This window comes from Drosophila willistoni, assembly GCF_018902025.1.
Source record: "Drosophila willistoni isolate 14030-0811.24 chromosome XR unlocalized genomic scaffold, UCI_dwil_1.1 Seg143, whole genome shotgun sequence".
NCBI classification, from domain to species: domain Eukaryota; kingdom Metazoa; phylum Arthropoda; class Insecta; order Diptera; family Drosophilidae; genus Drosophila; species Drosophila willistoni.
Window position 1 is genome coordinate 3,346,942 of NW_025814056.1, and position 24,588 is coordinate 3,371,529.

At 35.0% G+C, this 24,588-nt stretch overlaps 1 non-coding gene across 1 annotated transcript; it reads left to right on the forward strand.

Annotated features, from left to right (window-relative positions):
* Positions 1 to 1,273: 1,273 nt before the first annotated feature.
* Trnav-aac lies at positions 1,274 to 1,346 on the forward strand. The gene has a single exon. It is a non-coding gene; the product is annotated as a tRNA-Val (tRNA).
* Positions 1,347 to 24,588: the final 23,242 nt, after the last annotated feature.

Consider the following 24,588-nt stretch of genomic DNA (forward strand, 5'->3'; position numbering starts at 1 on the left):
GAGAGTGGGGAATGCACGGAGGCACCAAAATAGTCGGTAATCCGTCAACGGAAGTCAAACGTATTAGCATCCTGGCGATTTTTCATACAAATGGCGCCGCACCATGGGTACACGAACAGAGAAGAAGCAAAAGGACTCCACTGAGGGCTTTTGGTAGTCTCGTGGCTTGTTGGCATGATTGGGCTATCATTGGCAACCATCTAGTAACCGGCAAGGCAAACCTGATGACATATTGCAACCATTTAACACTGTCGCTTGTAAGGCTACACGACAAACACAATGCCAAAGGGATCCCTTTTTGAATGGCAAAAATATGGCATGGAGATGGTAAGAGGAGAGTAGAAGTTGAGACAGACACAGGAAGCCTAAGCGAAGTCGTCGTCGTCGTCGTCGTCGAGTCGTAGTCTCTGGCAAACAAACAAAAAACAATTTCGAGGAAATTGACTGAAATTTTGCAGTGTTGCTTCATCATCAGACATGACCATGTGCTGCTCCTTTCGCCGCTTTCCTTTCCCTGTCGCCATTGCCATTGCCATCGCCATCGTCATCGTCGGAAGTTTGCCTCACTTCAACTTGGGGCTAACCACATGCTGTGCTTTGGATAATGAGAGTAGTTCCTACTACAGTTAGCTCTTGCGCTTGATTTGAAATATTATGCTGCGGCATAGAAAGATGGGCAAGATGTGGAAAGAGGACGAGGATGTGAAAGAGAACGAATGACGACTGACTACAACGAGATCGAGTGGCATTCATGCAAATCTGATAATTGAGGGCTTGTCGGTTGGTTGGTTGGTCGGTTGAAAATTCGATTCAACTGAAGGACCTGAACCAGCAACAGCATCAAGACCAGAAGACAATTTTCCATCAGTATGTGATATACTGAGATTAAGGCTGAGAACCAGCTGGCTAACCGAAAATTGATGACTAAAGAGGTAGGTTGGTCTATGCTGCAAATTTAGCATATTTCGTTTGCCATAAAGGTTAATGGAGAAGTGCACGCATGCTATTCTAGTGAGTATAATCTATAATATTGACAGAGGGCAATCAAAGATGACTTTAACGACCACAAACAAGTATAAATTATTATTGTTCATCAAGTGTTAAAAAGTTGTACACTTCTGGTCAAAATTATATCGGCAAGAGGTAAATAATTTGATACTTATCAACTTTCATGTTTTGCCCCATCCATAAAGTATTAGTCCGGTTTTTTGTCTAGCATTTCAAGTACGTTGTTTGTCCTATTCCAACTAAATGGGGCCAACAACCCCTAACGGTTCTCGTGGTGTAGCGGTTATCACATCTGCCTAACACGCAGAAGGTCCCAGGTTCGATCCCTGGCGAGAACATTCAATCTTTTTTCAGTTTTTAATGTATTTTTAAATTAAGTAGTGAGATTTTTCGATTTTGCATATCGTTCACTCAGTTGTATCTCGCTTTTTATATGTATGTTTATATATGTACATTGTACATAGTGATTTCACATTTAAAAATATTTTAATCTATTTATAGATTTTTAATAAATACGCCAATGCGAAGTCATTCCCAGGGATGACCTAATGCGTGAAGATTTACATAGCAGGTTCTATATCGGACAGAAAATTTTTGGTGCAAACAAATGGAAAAAACACAAAATCGGGTGACTATATCATAGCTCGCATAGGAACGATCGGTCGAAAACAGTGGCTTTTATCACTAGCTTCAGTAATTTTCACACCATCGCCATAAAAATTAAAATTTTTAGATCAATGAATCTGCTATATTTTTATACCCTTGCAAAAAGGGTATATTAATTTTGGTCAGAAGTGTGCAACGCATAGAAGGAAGCATCTCCGACCATATAAAGTATATATATTTTTGATCAGCACGACGAGTTCAAATAGCCATGTCTGTCCGTCCGTCTGGATCGACGCGATCTCCTCCTAGACCATAAGAGAGCTAAAGAGCTGAAATTTTGCATGTAGGCTTGCATATACTGCAGGCGTTGTATATCTCGGATTCAGCCGGATCGGATCACTATATCATATAGCTCCCATACAAACGGTTTTTTCTGAGCTATTGTCGTCAAATTAAATATTTATTAATTTGTTACACTAACAAACGACTGTACCAAATTTGATCAAGATCGGGTGACTATATCATATAGCTCCCATAGGAACGATCGGTGGTTGGCGCGGTTGAAGTTAGCCCCGGCCCTCTGGTTATAATTAAGATAAGTGAATCGAATGCAACAAGTAAGTATTTTAACAGTGTTTTAGTTCATGGACGAGCACAAACTATAAATATTTTTGTCATCCATGGGAATAAAGGGTCCCATGAGTCTGGGACTTCAAACTCCTTGTAAAGGCTCTTTACTTTTAAGGGCTTTACTATTGCCCGATTATCCAAGAGCCCCGCGTTTTCAGAGAATTGTAGAACGCTTTTGAGCACTAAACGATTGATTTATAGTTCTAAAAAGATTAATTTGGAAAACTCTCAAAAATCACTAAGTGGGGGATTTTTTTAGTATTCATAATGTATATCCTAGTTTTCAGGCTTTCTTCAAAATCTCAAAAACTAAAATTCTTCTCAATTCTTCAGCCCCCCTGATTCCGACCCTAATTTTATTTGCCAATTTGCAGATTTACCAAATCCCAAAAATGTATTAATTTACTTCCGGTTTAATCGTGACCTTTTTTGTGCGTGTTTGTTTCCTTTTTGGCTTTGACCACTTGAAATGCATTGCAGTTGTTGCACAACTGTACTTGAATTTCACTGCTAGTGTCCGTCCGTCCATATGCAAATGAAACGCAAGGACCGCACTTACCGCGCGCGGTGGCGTCGCGGGCGCACCCCTTGCACACCGATAAACAAAAGGGGTTGAGATTTAATTATGGGAAAACAGAAACCAAAAAGTGCCAGCAAAAAGAGTCAACAAACTTTGGTTCAACTTGGCGATTTACGCTACACGTAATTAAGCACACTGGGCAGGGGGCATGGGACAGAGGGCTGGGCGGGAACAGGACAAGGTCCGAAGTCGCTCATTAAGTTTCAATGTCTGCATTCTATGCATTTAACTCATTCAGTTTTTTCAGTGTGTTCCATTTTTATGGTCATTAATATGCTTGATTATTTCCCATTGACATTGTCCTTGTCCTCCTCATCGTCAACGTCATCATCCTCATCGTCGTCGTCCTTGTTCTTCTGCTGACACGTGACCAGCAACCAGACGAACGTCCAGCAGCGCCCGCATAAACATTTTCATCCTGAAGTATCAACTTCCTGTGCGACGCAATGCTTACTGTGTGAGAAGCGCTTCACGAAAACCATAAATACATCTATCTAAAGTAGAGCATGTCGAGGTAGAGTACCTACACACACACACTCTCATACACACACACACACACTTACCTCAAACACACCACCAGAGAAGCAAAACGCACAGAGATGGAAAAGAAGAAAAAGGGTTAAGTAGCAGATTTTTTGATGAAATTCGCTTTAGGGTGGAGCCACGCCTCATTTTAATGCTGATTGACGCCTGTTTTGTAATTTTTGTAATTGAAACTGAAGTTTCTTCTAGCCTTTTTCTCTCTCATTTTGTGTTCCCTTAATGTTGCGCCCACAATCATTTGTTTGTTATCCTTTGATCTTTTCACTCTTGTCAGCGGCAGGCTAATGCGCTTTGTCTATGCGGCTTCTACAGTTTTTTCGCCTTTTTCTCTTTTTTTTTGTTGTCCTTTTTTCTTTTTCTTCAGACAGATTTTTAATTTTTCTAATGCAAAATGACAAATTATGATATTGTCACACGTTTTTACCCATTTATTTTTATTACTTATGGGTCAAAAGGGGTTAAATGACCCTTTTTCTTCAGACGACAGAAAAGAAATTCGCAACTAGATTTTTATTTTGGGATTAACATTTTTCGTACGTTTAAAATGTATTAAAAGTAAAAGTGTTATCAATAACTAAATATAAATATATCAACAAGTTTTTTCCATAAATTATTGAAAAATCTTTAAAGTAGTCAGAACTGGCTAAATGAAAAAGATGTTTTGGTCTTTTTGAATAAAAATATTTCAGCTCAGCTTGATCGACATAAGTTTATGTACATACTTATATACATACATAAACATGTCTGCCCACTCGTCTATCGGTCTTTCCGTCTAGGTCAACGCTAACTTCACCTTTATCGTAAGCTCAATTGCTGAGTATTTCTAAGCTCTAACTTTGATTTTTGTAGTATTTCTCGCATTTATATTTGGGAAGTTGATAATGTTGAGCTTCAGCATGTAAAATCGCATGAAAACACTAAAAAGTACTATTTTGGGCCATAATTTTATACGTACAGTCATGCTGTTAAATTCAACTAAAGCTTAAGTACAGTTTTGTGTTTTTGGCAGTTTGCTAGATTTATTTTGCTGCTGTAATACAAAACCACACCTCAGTCACCATCAATCAACTATAATGATTACGCACATATGTATTTCATGATGAAAAGTTTTATTCGCTTTGTGTCCAATTTTCCGTAGCTATTATCAACTGTAAAATATCAAATAACCACAGGATAACTGACAAAAGCAAAAGCAATGGCAATGGCAATAAGCAAAAAAAAAAAAGTATAGAAACCAGGAAAAAGGAAATAAAAGCATATTTTGTATAATGATTTGGCATTTTTAAGCCAATGGCAATTCCAATTGTCCACACACGCTCAGACACACACACGCACACACACATGGAGATCGGACATAGGCATCAGATTACATTGTTGTGGTATAGAGAATCTCCACACAGAATCCCCCCACAACCAGAGACCAACCACACGTGTTGCCCGGACGATATCAATAATAAAAAAAAAAAAGAAAAAAGTAGAAAACCGAAAACCGTTGCTCGGCATTTGCGATAACGGGAGTGCAAAAAAAGAAAATCCATATATGCGAAATTGACAAATTGACATACGGTTTTGGCTTAGAGGTCCTTCATCATATGTCCTGTCATTAGAAATAATTGTGTATATGACATTTTTGAAAGTTTTTTCTGTGACGATGGAGGCCGAGAAAGGGCACTAAGGGTACGTGGTTAGGTGGCTAAATCCATTTTGAGTTAAGCAACTTTGGTCAGCTTTCGATGTTTGCGTGTTATTCGCTCTGATTGGATGCTCAATAAAAAAACCCTTTGATATATCAGTATTTAGCTGAGCTCGCTCCCTTCTCCCATTTAATTGTCTGTCCTAGTTTTGATATGCCCTTTTGTTATTTGTTTTGAATTATGTGCGAAACTGTGCAAGTTGATTTTGAGATTTCAGATTTAAGATTTCGATTTCAATTCCTGGGGTCATGGGTTGTTTTTCTTCATTCTAAAAGGATGTCCAGATTTATTTCTTTAGATTAGACGATGAGAAAGCGAGCGTGAGAGAAATGATTTCTCCACCATATCTCTTTACTCGTTGCCGACAGAGTCATAAAAAGCAAACAGAAAAAATGGAAATTTCGTTAACCGTCTAGCTAGCTACTGACATCAGTTTTACGATTTCGATCATAAAAAGTACGGATAGTTTGATATCAGGGAGTAATTAAAACTCATAGAAGAGCATTTCCTGTAAATGTTTGTAATCCTTTTTTTTTTTTTTTGGTTTTTTTGCATAATTTTTTTACATCTCCAAAGGGAATATGAAATAAACGTTTTATGACAGCAACAGCAAAGCATGAAGGCGGGTGTTGGGTTGAAGATAGGGAAACAAAGGAAGAGAAATGAAATTAAAAAATATGGGCAAAAACGCGGAAAAGAAAACAAACAATCGAGATGAGCAATTCTCTTCCCTTTTTGGTTTTATTGTCCCGACTCTCTGTCTCATGGTCTCTTGTGTCTGCAATTGTTTATCTAAAAGGATAATTGTCGAAGGGTTGCGCGAAAATGAATTACAACTTCATAAGCAATAAAATCATTAAATTTTTATTATCAGCCTCTCGTCGTTGTAAGCAAAAAACGACACGACACACAAACGTAGAAAAAATGAATCTGAAAAGCAGCTTAGAGTATATATACTCTGATTCTTGCCCTGAAGCTAGCAGACACAACCCTTTTCCTGATTATGGCCTCGAAAAACCTGTCGTCCCGCTGGGCAGATGAGAACATTACAATGCTCTATTCTGAAACTTGAAAGCAATAGGTATTTAAAGTTCTTCGTCAAGCTTGCTACGAAATGGAATATCTGTTTATATTTACTTATATTTTACTCAATCAAAAAAGTTGTTCAAATTGTTGCAAAAAAATAAGTCAAAATTCCAAATTAAAATAATTATAAAAAACAAAATTCTTTTTAATAAAGATGAGTTCTTAGGTTTAACCCAAAGGTAATTAGATGAATCCATCATTAAAAATAAACCAATTCGAGAAATGGAATAACAATGATGGGGGTTAATCAAAATTAGTTTCATACTTTTTTCAATTCTGACCTTTGTAAAAAAAGTAATCAGTAATCATTAGTCACCATTTTCCTTAGAAAAAATATGCAGTGTTGGAAGAAATAATAAAAATGGCTACTAAATTAACCTTATAAATCATAATTTTCAATTCAAGTACAAGTTTTCCATTGCACTTGCATTTTTTATCAAATTTTTTTTCTAGGTTGCTAAGTGCCTTATTTGGAAAAAATATTATAAAAACAAATGCGTTATGTTTTATTTTTGTGCATTATTTTATAATTATTTCTAAAAAGCATTTAAAATATATTACAATTTCTTTGATATTTTTAAGATTTCTTTAATGTTATTAACAGTAAGAGATTCTTACTAAGAAGTAACATTAGAACTTAAGAAATGACATCATCTTTTCTTGTATAACTAATTTCATGCCAAGAAGTTATATCAAAACTGAATAATATGATTGAAAGGGTTAAGGTAGTAGCTATTTAAAAAATACATTGGACCTACATAGTTTCAAAAATTAATTCCCTTCTTTAAAACGAATTGAACTTGTTTTAATAAGCGATTATCACTTTGTTCACCTTACTACTATGGACTTTAATGTATATTTTAATGATTCCAACTAAAAAGCAAGTAGGAAAAATTAAGATCCTAGACAATTGAAATCAATTTTCTGCTTATATTTCGTGATAGAGTATTTAAACTGCGATGCTGACTTAGACAAGGTGTCTGCTTTTATATTTTTTTGTCTTTATTATTTACTATTTGTATTTATTTTTAGCTCAACTGCAATGTCGTTATTTATTTTTATAATGCCCAATTTTTATTTGTTTATAAATATTTTTTTGCAGTACTCGCATTCTCTCTCTAATGCGCTTTTATGTTTTGGAAAAAACAAACAAAACGGACGACGACCATTAAGCGAACTGAATGTCTAGCTAGATAGATGAATGAATGAATGAATGGTTGGATGGGTAGTTGGTTGGATGATTGGCGGAATAAGGTGCTGAGGGTTGTTGGTGGGTGGGTGGTTGGTTGGGTGGTTAAGTAGTTGGCTTGCTTGTTGCTGCTGCCACCTAGCACCAACTGCTGTTATTTGTTACAATTACATTGGACAAGAGCAAAGTAACCCAAGATGATGGCAGTTTTTCTTCTGCTAACAAATTATGCCACATCAAGATTTAAAGCGAGTCGAATGTATCTCTTTGACCTGTTTGACTGACTGTCTGTCTATCTGTCTGTGCTTGGTCCGCTGAACTTGTCACTTGGTTGCTAGTTCGGTCTCTGGTCGCTTTGGGTACTCTCCAGCACAACCAACCGAGTTCATCTGTCAAATGTCAAACGGGTCTGGGATTGTCCTGCGCTTACATTAACTAAATTAAGTAATCGTTTTCCACCCATCTTCTTGTATTTTTTTTCCATTGCATAATTTGTTAATTTAGCAATTGCTAACGTTTTCTTTCTTTCTATTCTTGTTTTTGTTCTTTTGATTTGATTTTGCGTCTCGAGGGATATTTTGTCATGGTGAAGAAGTGAATTAGTTAAGCGGATTGAAAGAAGTTCCAAGCGATTAAGTATCTCTGTGTGTGTACGTGTGTGTATTAGATAAAAAATTAAACAGTATTAGCTTATCTAAGGACTTAATAAATTGGTTATATTTAGAGGTTTATTTATTTTTAAGTAGCTTGAAATTTCTATATATAATCAGGTGATAAATTTGGTCTAAGATTCTGAAAATTTTTTTTTAACTTAATTATTCTCGATATATAATTTAAAAGAACAAGTAATCTTCATTTAAAATTAGTTCTGCTATTATTATTACAATAATTATAGAATTAAGATATGGCTAGAAAGATAAAAAAAATTAACTATCTCGGTCATTAATGAAGACATTCTGGGTCACTTTTAATGGAAAATTATAAACCAACATGAAGCCAATTTGTTAATTACTTTTACTCACTTTAAGCCATTTTCTGGATAAGTTATATGTAATAAATAATTATTTATTATATAAGTAGATTTATATTTATATTTTGTTAGAAATATAATTATTAATGGTTATTTTGTTGTTTCTCAATTTTTGAAGGGATTCAAATTAATTTTAATTATCATCCTCAATTGATGATTGCTTTAAGTCTTTTGGGCATTAAAAATGCTCAACGCCTATTTTAGCCTATAAATTTTCATGGTAATTAAGTTGCGCCTTCTTTTTCACACACGCACTCACACACACACACACACACACACGCACAACACCAACAAACAAGCGAACAAACAAACGAATGGAGGCGATAAAAGTCATCGTCGAGAGTGCCAAGTGCCCAGTTCCCAGTGCCAAGTGTTTCGGCGTTCAGTTGGTCGGGCTGTACTCTTGGCCTGGTTGTCGTTTTGTCCCTTGAGAGACACTTTGACAATAACTCATAAAGGCATTTTAACTGCCCGGGCGTTGGCTAATGACCAGGCAGACAAACAGTCTGGTTTAGTAGAATATCGACTTGGCTCTGGTCACAAATTGCGCGCAATTAGTGTGTGCAATTTTTGAACACTAGGTGGCGCGCGAGCGTTTTGCACACATCTGTGTGCCACACCCACCCACATACCTCACCACACACACACACAACATTACAGTCAGCCCAACCGTACATTCTCCTCTTCCTCCCACTCCCATTCACATGATTAGTCCTGAGTGTGTTTTTGGCGTTGTAATTGCTTTTTGTAATTTATGCTCGCAACGCATTTTGTCTCCATGTGCTACAATATACACCCGACCCGATGATTCTTCATCTACTCCTCCTCATGACCATCCTTCCTGCTGCGGCTGCTGCTGCTCATGATGATGCACTTTGGTCCATCATTATGACAGCTGCTTCACGACCAAACCGAAAGGGTCTCGACTGTAGGTAGGTTGGTTGCTATCGCGCTGATTGGGTAATTTTTCTTCACTTTGCTGCGGCTAATTTTGATTTTTTTTTTTTTGTTTTGCCCCTTATGAATTCGCTTTGTGACATTTGACATGTGTAATAAGTACCAAAAGAACTTCAGCTGATGCCCACCTACCCACACAAAGAGAAAGAGACAATCAGAATGGGCGGCTATTCGTCATGGTGATTAGAATGAGCCCAGCAGCTGAGTAACATATATTTAAATTGATTTTAATGGGATCTGTGTAAACCTTTTTTTCGGATATAAATTAAAAAATCAGCGGTAAAATAATACGTTCACCTAAGAGGGATATTTTGGTTTGTTGGATCAACATTTCATTTTAGATTTCTGGCTTTTAAAGTAACATTGTTAGATGAACAAAAAATTGCAAAAGAGTAATAAGCTGTTGTGAAATGTCACTTTGAATCTTTTTGCTTTAACTTTCCAAAGATTTTAATAAAAAATCAATTGACAACAGCTCAATCTGATTTAACTACCATTTAATTATTTTCAACAAATATACTAAGATTTATAACCAAATAATTATATATGAATTCCGGTAAAATCATTTTCTCTTTATCCTTTCTCACATTTTTTTTCTGCTTCTTTCTCATTTGCAAACAGAGTGTATACAAAAACTTTAGTCCCCAAGCCTTCCCAGCCAGACAGCCAGTCAGTCAGTTAGTCAGCCCAACAGTTTTTCCTCATTTGTGGGAACTTTTTTTCTTTTCAATTAATTGCCATTTAGTTAACTCTTGTTCCCCAGTTCCGTACCCAAAAACAAAAGAAGGAAAGAGAGAGAGAGAGAGTGCAAAAAAAGGAATTTAACTGGGCTCCAAAAACCACATCCAACAATTTCTCCCCACCTCACTCATTTTTCACAGTGACATTTTTGCTATAATTATGGCGCCCAACCAAGCGTAAACATATGTCGCCCTATACAAAAAATATATGTATGTACATATGTATATAAAAAGAATCCTTAAAAAATAAAATGTAAAGGGAGTAGCTGGAAGTACAGTCCTTACCAGGACACCTCTGAAAAAGGCCACAAAGACAAGCTTAATGCAAATTATTAAGACGTTTAAGATCGCGGCTTTATTTGAGGAATCTATGTTTTAAAACATGTAGACTCTATAAAGGTTTTTAATTTGCAGTAGAAACACGAAACAAATATGAAATCCACTATCAAACAGTCCTTGGTAATATGGAACTGACCTTTTGTAAAAAATGTAATTAAAAAGAAAGATGATTTGTTGGATTTCGGTTTTTCGGACTATGAAATACGGTAACAGTTTCCAAAAATCGTCTAAAAATTTGGTGCACTCAATTCAATTATTAAATATAAGATTTTAAATGAAGATGAGAAAATAATGAAACATATTAATTGATATCTCGATTAGTTTTAAGGATACAAGGTTTCAAAGTTTTTCAGTACCCCTAGACGAACTAGGTTTTGAGCCACTATATAATAAATCTATGTACACAACTGACACTAGGAAGATTTTCCTGTCCCATAATGTTCTTGATCCTCATCAATAGCTGAGTCGTTCTAGCCGTGTCCGTCTGCCCGACCGTCTCTATGAGCCCTAGATCTATAAATAAATTTCCTCGTAAAATATTTCCTAGATACAAATTATATTGATCGATCCCTCATGTTGGGATTAAATAGATTTGCGAAGCTTAGCACTAAAAAGGACTCATAGTCATCTATTATAGGCAAGTTCTACTGTAAAGTGTAACCCTATTTTCTTTTTCCCCTTTTTTATTTTGGCGGCCTGCACAATATGCCCCATTCAACGCATGGGGCATGCAACAGTAAAAGTTGCATTCATATTTTTGAATGTCCTTTTTTGCTGTGTGTGTTTGTGTGTGTGCGCTTGTGTGTTTTTCAATAGTCAAAACGTATAAAAAGGACTATGCCATACAGTTTTGCTCTTCCTTTGCCTTGTCCTCTTTGCCATACCATCCTTCTTCCGGTACCATTTTCTCGTACTCATTCTCATCTCATTTCCTTTTAGGTTTATTTTTTTGCACTCGGTCAACGAAATTGTTGCCGCGTTGGGCAGGTTCATTCATGCACAAATTGTTCAAAGTGAATTTTCAGGCTGCATTTGTCAGTTGTCCTCAGATCACACACACACACACACACTCTCCTTTCTCTTCTTCACTTGATTTTGTTGGGTTTTGGTTATGGTTTGGTTTGCTTTTTGGTTTCAGTTCGGTTCGGTTCGCTTCGTTTTTTAATAAATGTTGCAAATGCGCTTTTACGCTTTTGACTTCAATTTGTCCGGCCGTATTGCGATGAGTATATGTCGCTTTTGATATTTCACTCACATTGGTTTGGTTGGTTTTCTCTTTCTGTTTCTGTTTTTTGTTCTTTGTTTTTTTCCACCGTGTGTTTTTGTTGCGTTTATTGTAATCGCATTAAGTGCGCTTATTTAACGCAAATCTGCCCTAGCTCACAGGACTCGCACATCCTACATCTGTACATACATGCACAAAGCGTAGAATCCTTGATCCTTCGGAGTCCAAAACGCTAATGATGACTAATTTGTTTGCATTGCCTTCAGCCCAGCGTCCTTAGCATCTCTCATCTCATCTCTCGACTCTCAGCTCACTAGCCCTCAGCTTCGTGCATTCGAGTGGGCCACATGTGTGTGTGTGTGCGGTTACAAGTGTTTGCCAGGACTCGAGTTCGCTTTTCAGCCGCCCACCATCTCACCCCTGAACCGCCTTCGTCCTCGTCCCCGCCACGCCCACACACAACCTGGGCCCCCCTCATCATCATCATCAGCAGTCTCTGGGTGAGGCTTTTTGTTATTTTTGCAACATTTAACGCTTATTTGGCTCTTTGCTAAGCTTTCATCGGGGAAAAGGCTTTTCAGTCTGTTTGTTTTTTTTTCTTTTTTGTTTTTGTTTTTTCTTTTAAAGCATTTAAAAAGGTTTTTATTTTGTTGTTGTTGTTGTTATTATTGCTGCTGCTTGTTGTTTTTAGATGCAGCGCCCAATTAATTTGCAATTAGCATTTTGTTTTGAAATTGTTAAGCAAATGATTTCCCGGTTTAGAAGGATAAACAGAAGCCAATTGGCAAAATGTTAAATGAAAAGTAGACACATCGGAATAAAAAATGAAAAGACAATTGGTTAATCAGCCATTCTCAAGCATTTGCATAACCCTTCAATAAAATTTAGCTCAACTCATTAACCATTCTTAACCAGGAGAAGAACTTGTCTTTTAATGCTGATCGCAATCACCATTTTAAAAACGATTAAAAGAAATTACTAAGATATGGATAAGTCAAATATTACTATCTCAGAAAAGTGAATCTAAATATTTAACATTTTCACTACCAAGCACGATTTCTCAATTATTCAAAAAACTACTTAGAATAAGATGAAAGATAAATATTTTGAACACAGTGCAAAACACGAAGGCCAAAATTAATTGTTTTTTACAAAACTTATATTGGAGACACTAAACGATCCGCATCAATCTTCAAAATTCAATTTTTTGATACAACTTAAAAATTTTATTGACCCGATTCAAAAAAATCGTATTCAATTTTTGTAGTAGGTAAATTATCAGCATTTTTCTGGATTGAATCAAGAACAATGTCATGACCACAATGTTAATACCGGTTCGAAATCTTTTATACAAGCCCTAAAAACATTAACATTGACATATGTATGTAGGAAAAATCTGGTTAAATGTTTTTATACCATACACCCATAGGGTGAAATGGTATATTAAAGTCGCCAAACAGTATGGCTGTAACAGGCAGAAGGAAGCTTTTCCGACCCCATAAAGTATAAATATTCATGATCAGTCAGACGGACGGAGGGTCTGTCCCCGTCCGCCCGTCCATCTGTCCGTATGAACACATAGATCTCGGAGACTGTAAAAGCTAGAGCCACCAAATTTGGTATGTAGACTTGTGTAGTATGTAAAGTGATCAAGTTTATTTCAAATTTGGGTGGTGGGGGCGCTGGGGTGCTCGTATGATTTAAGTGAGCGAGATACTAAGATATGCTTGTAAAAAGCATGTGAAAATGCATTTGTTTAATAAAGTTGAAATATTTGCTTTACTGGTGTATGGTATACCTAAGTCGGCGAGACGACTTACTTACTTCATTTTTTCCCTCTCGCCTGTCATTGGTCATTGAGTTGAATTTCGACTTAACATATTATCACGGAATTTTTTAAAATAAGGAAAATAGAATAAAAAGTGTTTTATTAACTGAGCATAAAGTATAAACAATTTTCAATTTTCGAAAATATGGTTCATTACAATAAGTATTTTTCAAAACAATTGTCGCCTTCTTGATTTTAGAATTTTACATTTATAAACAACCTATTGGAAAATAAATAGTAATAGGAACTGACTATTTTGAATTTGTCGAAGGAAATTTGTTGTCTTTCCTTCTCGCCTGTAATTGGTTATTGAGTTGAATTTCGACTTAACATGTTATCACGGAATTTTTTAAAATAAGGAAAATAAGATAACAATTGTCACCTTCTAGATTTTAGAATTTTGCATTTATACACAACACATTGGAAAATAAAATAAGTGATTTTTTTGAATTCGAAGAAGGAAATTTGTTGTTTTTTCCTTCTCGCCTGTCATTGGTTATTGAGTTGAATTTTCAACATATTATCATGGATTATCATTTTTTGAAATAGGGAAAATATGTTTTTATGTAATGTTTTTAAATAGGGAATATTCAAAACTAATTCAGCTTTTAAGCCAAAATCCGGTGGATATTTCCGACTTAGGTGGGAAATGTTTAAATGCTTTTAATGGAATGATTTTAAATAATAAGGAAAATACGACGAAATATAATATAACGGTACTAATTATGTGGGTGAAGTTCTTTTGTTGAAGTTAAAAATTGAAATCAGCTTACAATAAGGAAACAAAATGATTCAGTTGCTACCCCAGCAGAGGGAAGTAATTGAATGAGCAAACCCAAGAGTTGTCCCAGTATTTAAAGGATTTTTGAGCGAATTTCGCTATGGCGACTTGATGAAAATAAACTCTTAAAGTATTATGCAACACTGACAATGCTATCGATAAGTAAAACTTACTGTTCAACACGTTCAGTGTTGAAAAAGGGTAACGAATAAAAATGAATATAAAAAGTCGTATGTTGGAGTATAAGCCAAAGGCCGCAACAAAAAAAAAATAATTTTATGCAAAAATAATGGTCATAAAAATAAGAAATGGATCAAAACAGCAATATCAGGCCATGGCTACTTGATAAAACTAAACTCTTTAAGTATTATGCTACACTGACATTGCTATCAATAAGTAAAAGGTAAATATTTACTTAGGCTACTCGGGCCCAAAACGCGCTTAAACTACATAAGTTTGGTATCAAACAAACGAGAAAAATTCCACGAGTACTCAGGTCCGCCTTGGCGATTTATTATGTAGTTTTTGTGTAATTGACAAAAGAAAAATTATGCTTTTAGCGGGATTATAGCTAAAAGTAGTTATATCCGGCTAAAAGAAGCTGACAAATTTCGAGATAGTGTTGCTAGATGCCAAATTACGGATACTCACTACGCACTGTTCTCAACAAACGAATATATTGTTGAGTTTACATTATTTCTTGATTTTAGACAACAAATATAGTTGAGAATACAATATTCGGGTGCTCTGGCAGCCGAATATTCCTCAATTTTATAATTCAGAGTAAAAGCTAGCCTTAGCCGTCCCTCTTTTTCAACACTGAACATGTTGAACAGTAAGTTTTACTTATCGATGGCACTGCCAGTGTTGCATAATGCTTAGAGTTTATTTTCATCAAGTCGCCATGGCGAAATTCGCACAAAAATCAAATAAATACTGGGACAACTTATGCGATTGCTCATTCAATTACTTCCCTCTGCTGGGGTAACAACTGAATCATTTTGTTTCCTTAATATAGGCTGATTTCAATTTTTAACTTCAACAAAAGAACTTCACCCACATAATTAGTACCGTTATATTATATTTCGTCGTATTTTCCTTATTATTTAAAATCATTCCATTAAAAGCATTTAAACATTTCCCACCTAAGTCGGAAATATCCACCGGATTTTGGCTTAAAAGCTGAATTAGTTTTGAATATTCCCTATTTAAAAACATTACATAAAAACATATTTTCCCTATTTCAAAAAATTCCATGATAATATGTTGAAAATTCAACTCAATAACCAATGACAAGCGAGAAGGAAAGACAACAAATTTCCTTCGACAAATTCAAAATAGTCAGTTCCTATTACTATTTATTTTCCAATATGTTGTTTATAAATGTAAAATTCTAAAATCAAGAAGGCGACAATTGTTTTGAAAAATACTTATTGTAATGAACCATATTTTCGAAAATTGAAAATTGTTTATACTATATGCTCAGTTGTTAAAACACTTCTTATCGTATTTTCCCTATTTAAAATCATTCCGTGATCGTGCAATTAATATGTTAAATGGAAATTCAGCTCAATGTCTAGTGATAGGCGCAAAACATTGATTTTCCGTTGACGTGATAGAAAAGTATTCCTTTTGCATTTTTGTGGTTTAATATTCATTACTGGCAAATATGTATAACATGCCATAAATTAACTTTGTTTTTCCTAAGACAATATATTAAAATGTATCATTGGCTTTTATCAGGCAATTCTTTGTATACCCTTGCAAGTTGTTTGTTACTCTTTCCTTACCTTCAAAGTGGAAAACCGTTTAATCTAAAAAGTCTAATGTTTGCGAAAGAACGCTTACAATCATAGTATAGAAAATAACGAAGTTATTAATCAAAGTCACTTTTTTCCACCGATCGTTCCCATGGTAGCTATAAGATGTAGTCACCCGATCTTAATCAAATTTGGCACAGTCGTTTATAGGAATAATAAACTCTCTAGTATTAAGTTTCACGAGAGTAGCTCAGAAAATAACGAAGTTATTGAGAAAAGTCACGGTTCGTGACTTTGCCGTTTGTATGGGAGCTATGTGATATAGTGGTCAGATCCGGCTGAATCCGAGATATGCAACCCCTGCAATATAATATACACAAGTCTACATACCAAATTTGGTGGCTCTAGCTTTTACAGTCTCCGAGATCTAGGTGTTTATACGGACGGACCGACGTACATGGCTTGATCGACTCGGCTGTTGATCCTGATCAAGAATATATATACTTTATGGGGTCGGAAAAGCTTCCTTCTGCCTGTTACAGCCATACTGTTTGGCGACTTCAATATACCATTTCACCCTATGGGTGTATGGTATAATGTACCAGATAAGGGATAATAGAATAGTTAGTTAGTTTCGGTGTTTTTAACATAAGAAAAATTCCCACAAAGATAATTTCTAGAAAATTCAAATTAATTAGGTCTAAATTTAATTTTTTTAATTCTTGCAGTTTGGTAATATACAAAATTATAGTAATGAACTCGTAATAAATAAACAAAATCATTATTTTATAAATTAATGTAAATTAATTTTTTAAATTAATGTAAATGGAAAGTTCATTGTAAACCGATTTTTGACCGCTTCAAAGGCTTTACTCTCAACCCAGAATGTATGATTAAATTTGTACTTTTATGCGGTTTTGAAAGAATATATTAATGAACTTAATATTTGCAATTAACCAACTTGTTGAATTACTTACACAGAACACAGTACACAATACTGTCACCTACAATCGACATTAATTTATGGATATGCCTAGAGCAAAATAAAAAAAAAAACAAATTCCTCTCTTTTGTTTCACCCTTTTTCACATGTTTCTACTGTGGCTCTCATAATCAATAAGTTGTGCAATTAAAATTAATTTCATTTATTTCAAAATATTGATTTAAATATTAAAAACCAACAAAAAGTCAACAGAGAAATGTATTGAAAAATTACGATAATTGCTTCCGTGTATGGTTTATTATAGTGTGTGTTTCGTTTTTCTTTATTTTATTACTATTTATTTATATATGTGTATATATATTTTATGTTTTATTTTTGGTTAAATTACAATAAATTATATAATTGAATTTATATTTACGACCGCCAAACAACACATTGATAATGACGGCGAAGACGCTATAAAATGTAGATATATGTTTGGTATATATGTATGTTCTCGGATAAGATCGTTAACCATTTCCTGCATAGATTATACACGCCCCAGACAAAGCGGCGTCCTGCCATAAAGACCGGACCGACAGACGACAAACACTCACTACACTGCAATGAAGCACGCGAACGCGTTTCACTTCGTTTCAGTTTGATTCTATTCAAATTTCATTCTTTATCTATTTTTATGACCAAATTTCTATCTGTCTATATATATGTGTGTGTGTGTGCGTGTACCAGTTTTTATTTTTATTTATTTTGATTTCTCCTTTAGTTTTATGACTCCCGCCGCTGATGCTGAAGCTTCTACTGCTTCTTCCCGAATTCTGCTACTGTTACTGAGAAGCATCTTTTACGACCTTAGCCGCCTGACGATAAGCAGACAGAAGCGAAGGATTTCAGAAAATGGCAGGAGGATTGATAAGAACAGTTTGCATACGTGACATTTGCAAATTTTTTAATGCGACACATAAAACTTGACTGGTATATACCCACACACTCACACACACACTCTCGGAGTTACCCACATGCAAAAGAAGAGGCTGAAAGGATGGAAGGGAATGCCGCGACACATAAAAGACAATTTGAGGCGCCACATGTGTTGCATATTTCATGGCGTTTTCACGCAAAATGCATAAAAAGCGCAAAAAAAAAAAAAATGGAATGAAAACTAAAAATATTACACATAACCTAAGTGAATCAAAAAAGAGGAACGATGATGTAAAAATGAAGACAGAGAGAATCGAAGGAGTTTGAAATGTTTAAGTGACCATAAAAAATAAATTTTTCCTAATGGTTTACGTACTATATGTATGTATATGTAGATGCATATATGTATACATACATAAAGCTTCAACTCAAAGTTGATGTCAAACAAAGAACAACGCAATTGATTTTTGCCAACTAAAGAAAACTATAATGGTTTAAATATGAACTTTTCAACTTAATTTTAGCTGTATTAGTTTATTATAATAGTTATATGTTTCTAGTTAACAATTTCATTAGAGTACAGGTCCAACGAACTTTTCTAGGTATATTATTATTTAAAATAAAAATATTGTTAGAGCAAACCACTTAACAAACATACACTTCTTTATATATGTATATACGTAATTACTTTGCTATATGTCAGGCCATCTACACTTTTCGTTGATATTACTTTTCAGTCTAAATATTATCTTTGAAATCATTTCTACTTGCCCTTTAAGGTCAAGATTATTGGTTTATGGTGCCAAAGAAGCTTATCATATGACACTCGGCAGTATCCGACCCCTTAACGGCCTGGGAAATCAACCTGAACAAGTATAAATTGTTAATAATAGATAATAGACAGTTTTTATTGATAAAGGAATATAGAATCCTGGGTAGAAAATGTATTTTATCAATAATTATAATATGGCCTACATGGTTCTCTTAAAGCTTACTTGAAAGTGATAAAAGTTTCCAGGACTATTTAGCCAGCCAATTTCAAATTTGTGTTGTGAATTGAATATGTGTGCGCTCTTTTGTGTTCCCAATGTAACAGCAACGTATTCTATGAAATATTTTGACTAAGCAATACACGAATTATGGAAGTCCTTACATATTGAACAGTTTGTATCATGCTCTTCAGGTGGAGCTTAATACTTGTATCGCAGCAAGCCAGTTGGACTCCCTTAAATGTCAATGTAGATAGTCGTGCTGATTTAGACTAAAAACATGGAAACCTACACGTACGAACATAATGAATACTTCTGACCAGTCATTTTAAAAGGTCTACTAGAAAAACTAGACGAACACTAAATTTTGCCCTAAAATCGACAATTATCGATGGATAATCAATAAATTTACTTAAAAAAGAATAACTTTCCACATACTTTTTGGTGTTTTTCTATATTATAAGAAATTTCTGAATAAGTTGATCCTAAAGCCCGTATGGACATACGGCATCCAGCTGGGTACAGCGTGTCACTCCAACGTGGAAATACTACAAAAATGTTCCAAAACAAGCTGCTACATAGATTGGTCGGTGCCCCCTTCTATGTCCGGAACTCTGTTGTACACAGGGACTTACAAATTACCTCAGTCCACAAGGAGATCCTGGGGTTCGGAGTGCGCCACCTCGGCAGACTCAACCAATTACCCCAACCGGCTGGCAGCAGACCTGCGAGATGAAAACTATCCTCGCAGACTAAAAAGATTGCACCCTCTGGATATGCTTTTCAGGCCTGATCCTGTCTGGTAGGGCTAGTCTCATCGCTCTCAGCAGATGACGATTGAAGACTCACCCGATGAACCCTTCTGGGGCTTTGCTTTTTGAGTGTACTTTTGCTAATGCGATGTTTTATATGTTTTTCATCAAATTTAATTAGGGTTCAAGTCTGGAAAATTTTTAAATATAGGTACTTAACAACAACAAAAACAAAAAAATAATTAATTTTACGTTAATACGTTTTTTTTTACATTTCTACTCAATATGGTAGGCTTTTTCATCGATAGTTTCTATGGCGGCTATATGTTTTAGTAGTTCCGATGTGTCAAACTTGATCTCAATAAAGCAATGAAAAGCTTAAATAACATAGGCATAAATACGCACACATACACATATATCGCTATATCTACTCGTCTTTTCACGATGCTCAAGAACATACATAAATAATTTATGGGGTCGGAAGCATCTCCTTCTTTACATTAATAACATATTATAATACTCTCTACAAGGGTATACAAAATTGTTGACATCTAATCCATGTTTCATACTTTTAAAGTTGACATTCACTGGTTCCATATGCTCATACTTGTTATGAATGAGTTTAATTAGTTGTAATGAGTTTAAATCATCGAAAATTGTAAGCTCTTAAGATTGAATGCTGCTTTTGCACACCTTTTTTATGGATATCTAATTACTTTTCTACTTACAACAGCGTAACACAAAAAAAACAAAAAGAACAAAAAAAAAAGAGGGAACATAATTTGCACATTCTTTTGGTTATTTACGAGCCACCGTGTGGTGCACACACACACACATACTGGCACACACACACTGGCACACATAAAATAATAGCCTATGCACCTACTTATAAAACACAACACTAATTGCCACACATTTACACAGTCGACAAGTTCTTCATGCTGCAATCGCTGCATGACTCACAACACACACAGCACGATAGGTAGTGTCGGGACGGAAGGGGTCGTCTCTATATTTTTCTCTTTCCATGCCTCAGCCTGAACAGACGACTTCGCCCGAGTCGAGTCACAGATAGACACTTGACTACTGCCCATGAAAAAAATATTAGTGCAACTAAGACCATAGACAAATAATGACATAAAGAGCAAACACACACACAAACACCATAATAGGAACCTTTAAAATCGGGACATGTCGTTGCAAGTTGTATACCTTTAGACCCGATACCGAAAAATCTGTTATCTATTCATAAAATCTATAAGAAAGCAAGGAGAGAGGGAAAGAAAAAGGGGGCGAAAATTACTCAAACAACTGACATGTTTGTGCAGACAGACGGACATCTTTTGGTTCATTCGTTTGTTCGTTCGGTAGGCAAACAAAAAATAAATGAAGAAAAAAGAACAATCAAATAAATTAAACAAAAGGCACACAAGAAGCAGATGAAGCAGATGAAAAACCCGAAAGAACCAAACCAAAGGTCCAAGTGGATCGTAAAGCAAATCTTATCGGTATATCATTTTTCGTTGTGGGTTTTGTATCGGTTTTGCGTTGAGTGTGTATGTGTGTGTGTGTGTGTAAGTAGGACCCCAAATGTCCGAAGCCAAATCTAGACAGTTATGCACATGCCGAGACGATCAAAAGCCCTCCCCCGACCCCATACCCCCAACCCCAAACACTCGTTAAACAACATTAAATGGGTCTCGTTTTGGTCGAGGTTCCAGACCCCCCACCCCCCCTACCACACCACACACACATACAGTCTGCAACCAAGGTGGATGACTCATCGCCTGGGAAACATTGCCAGTTGCCGGTGCCGATGCCAATGCCAATGTCGGTGCCCACTGCTGGAACCTCTCTGAAGCTTCTGCTATGCGACCGCGATCTCGATCGCGTCTGCCTAACCTAAGCAGCGCTCAATGACAGGCGTTACAAAACGACAGAGGGGAAGAAGCAAGTTAATGACCCATACCCACACTCCTTCATAGCTTCTCCTACTCTATGTGTCTGTGTGTGCAACGGATCACTTGGCAATTGTCTTTGTCTTTTTTCTTCTTTCTTTCCTGGCCTTTCTAAATGGGAAATCAAATAAAAAATTAAATATTTTTCTCTCTGACAGACGGCAAAACATGTCTGTCTGATGGGCCACCAGTTGAGATCATAAAAAATTAACACAAATTAACGAAACGAAGCAAAACCGAACCGAAAACCGAGAAATGGAGATAAACTGAGAAAAAATGAAACCCCAAACACACACACACCGCCGAAATATCTTTTGGGTGGCCTCTACGAAGTTTTGGTACTCTCTCAAGGTTTTCAAAATATATTAAGCTAAAATTGAATTGTGTTGGAAGTAGTTTTTTGTAATGACACCATTTTGATAATAGAACAAGTAAGCAAATTGAAATGGCGACTAATCTGAGCCATTTGGTGAAAATTACTAACTGATTGAAAGCTAACTAAATTGATATACCCTAATTTTGCCAAAGGGTGTTAAAATAAATAAACTGGACAGTTAATAAGATGAAAGGCGGGGGGAAATCAGATCAAATGAGTATGAAAAGACATCAAAAAAGAGAGAAGCAGAGAGACAGAGAGAGTGACAAAGAGATTTGCTCTGCACTTCTCTTTTTCTCACTCTCTCTCTCTTGCTGCGTCTCTTTCTCTGACGAGCTGTGACAAATAATGTGATAAAGAAGTTAATTTTCTCTCATTGATGTATGTATATGTTACATTAAATACCTACAAAATGCATATGCAAATCGGGATAAAGATCCACATAGTTAACTATATTGTATGAAATTGAAATTGATCAACACAATGAAACATTTGTTTTTGCACCTACACCAAGAAAAGTGAAACTTTATCAAAATGTATTCAAAAGAATTTATCAAAGAAAACTTTTCCCTTCATTGTGTAATATTGTTCAAAAATGTTGATTCACTTTTGTGGTCATTAATTAGTTTTACAAACAAAAAATTGAAAAGTAAGATCTGAAAGTATTTGCCAAGGACAAGTGAAGTCATAGAAATGAGTTCAACCCAAAAGAGGCTAAAAAGAAAACTACACAGAACAACAAAAAACAAACAACTTTATCGAGAAAAGACTAGAACATTCTCTGAATGGAATACTTTTACTTTAAGTCAAGCCAGTAATATGAAATGCGCAACCGCTTTCTTTTATTAGAGACTAAATAAAGCTTTTGGTAGTTGATATATTTTTTACAACAAACGAATGAATAATGGAAAATGATAACAATATTTATCTTAATGACCTTAGAAAATATTAATCTTATTATATAGATTTATATAATACAAAGTGAATGCAAAAAATATTTGGTTCTACAGGACTTTAAAATGTTGCAAGATTCTTAAGATGTTTTTGGATAATTTTCAAGTGACTTGTTTATATTTTCTTCAAGATATTATATCTATTAACTCGCCTTAAAAACAGAACAATTATTTGGTAATTCGATTTTATGCCAATTTCATCATCATTTCTCAGAATTTGTTGGCCTAAAAATATATGAGAAATATATGATCTTAAAATACATGCACACTTCTTTAAAAACTTTCAAGACTTGGCCAAATTAGAGGTAGCGAATTCCACAGGTCGGTGGCGAAGGGGACGAAAGGAGGCAAAATGTACATTAACATAATATGTTTTTAAACTGAACCTTTGTGACATATCACAAGAGTTCTTATCATAATACGACCAGGAAACGAAAAGTCTGTATGCAGTTTGACCAAAAAAATATTGATGAAGCTAGAAACTTTACTAAATTTCTTTTTTGGTTTCTTTTTTAAGTGGATTCAACATTAATTCCCAGCCAAACAGTGCAATTAATTTAGTAATAAATTTAGCAAACAAAAAAAAAAAAATTATCCCGATCCTACGTGAGAGTTGTGCATATGTGACCCCCCCTAGAAATTTTACAATTTATCTTTTTTTTTTTTGAATTTTTTAAACTTTTGTATAGGTATAAGAATATAGGAGTATTCCTACGTCGGCATCAGCCGAATCAATCAATATAATATCAAATTCTATGATATATTTGTTAAAAAAAGGAGAAAATATTTTAAGGATCAAGTACTTTATTAATAATGCACTTAAATGGAGTTCATAAATGTTTCTGTTTTATTTAAATAATATTTTAATATTTCATTTATTTATTCAAATGGTCGTATGGTAATTGCAAAGTACGGTCAATCCTAATACTAGCTACAGGTCATAGATCATAAAATGAAAAGTTCTCTAATTAATATGTGATGAAATATGTTTACGAACTACATATTTAAGTCTTATTTTCTCACCTATGCATTTCAATTCAATATAATTTTGTCAAATTTATTTATAGGGCTTAGAAATTTAGAAATCAGCCCTCGGATACATAAGATAAATCATTTTTCTCTTAAAATCAATGTGGTTAAGCTCTATATTTTTGTGCACGGCATGACATTTACAGAGATATGAAATTTATAAAGTTATCTTAACTGTTACAATAATTTCTTTCTAATTGTAAGTTTTTTACAAATTTGGTTACAAACATTTCTAAATCTATATGTGAGTTCGGTTATTTCTTATTAGAATCAAGCCTGTGGCATAATCAATCAATTCTTTTACCTATATTTGTTGGTTGTTGATACAACTGATGTTGATGTTGATTTGTGGCTATTGTTGGGGGGCCTGTTATTTGCCAGCTTCTTTATTAACTGATTATACGTGTTTACATATCTATCTGACAGGTATATTATATCGAAGCAGTTCCGACTTTTATGTTCCTGCATATATATATTTAAATATGGTATAGTAAACCAAGAGAGAGGGAAAGAGAGAGAGAGAGAGCCAACAACAATGATCACACGCCATAAAATGAAAGAGAGCGAACCGTTCGACCGACCGAACAAGAGTTTTTAATATCTTGCGCAAGTTGTCAAGTTGTTGGCATTACTCATTAACATTCGCGGGGGACTGAGCACACTCACTCAGACAT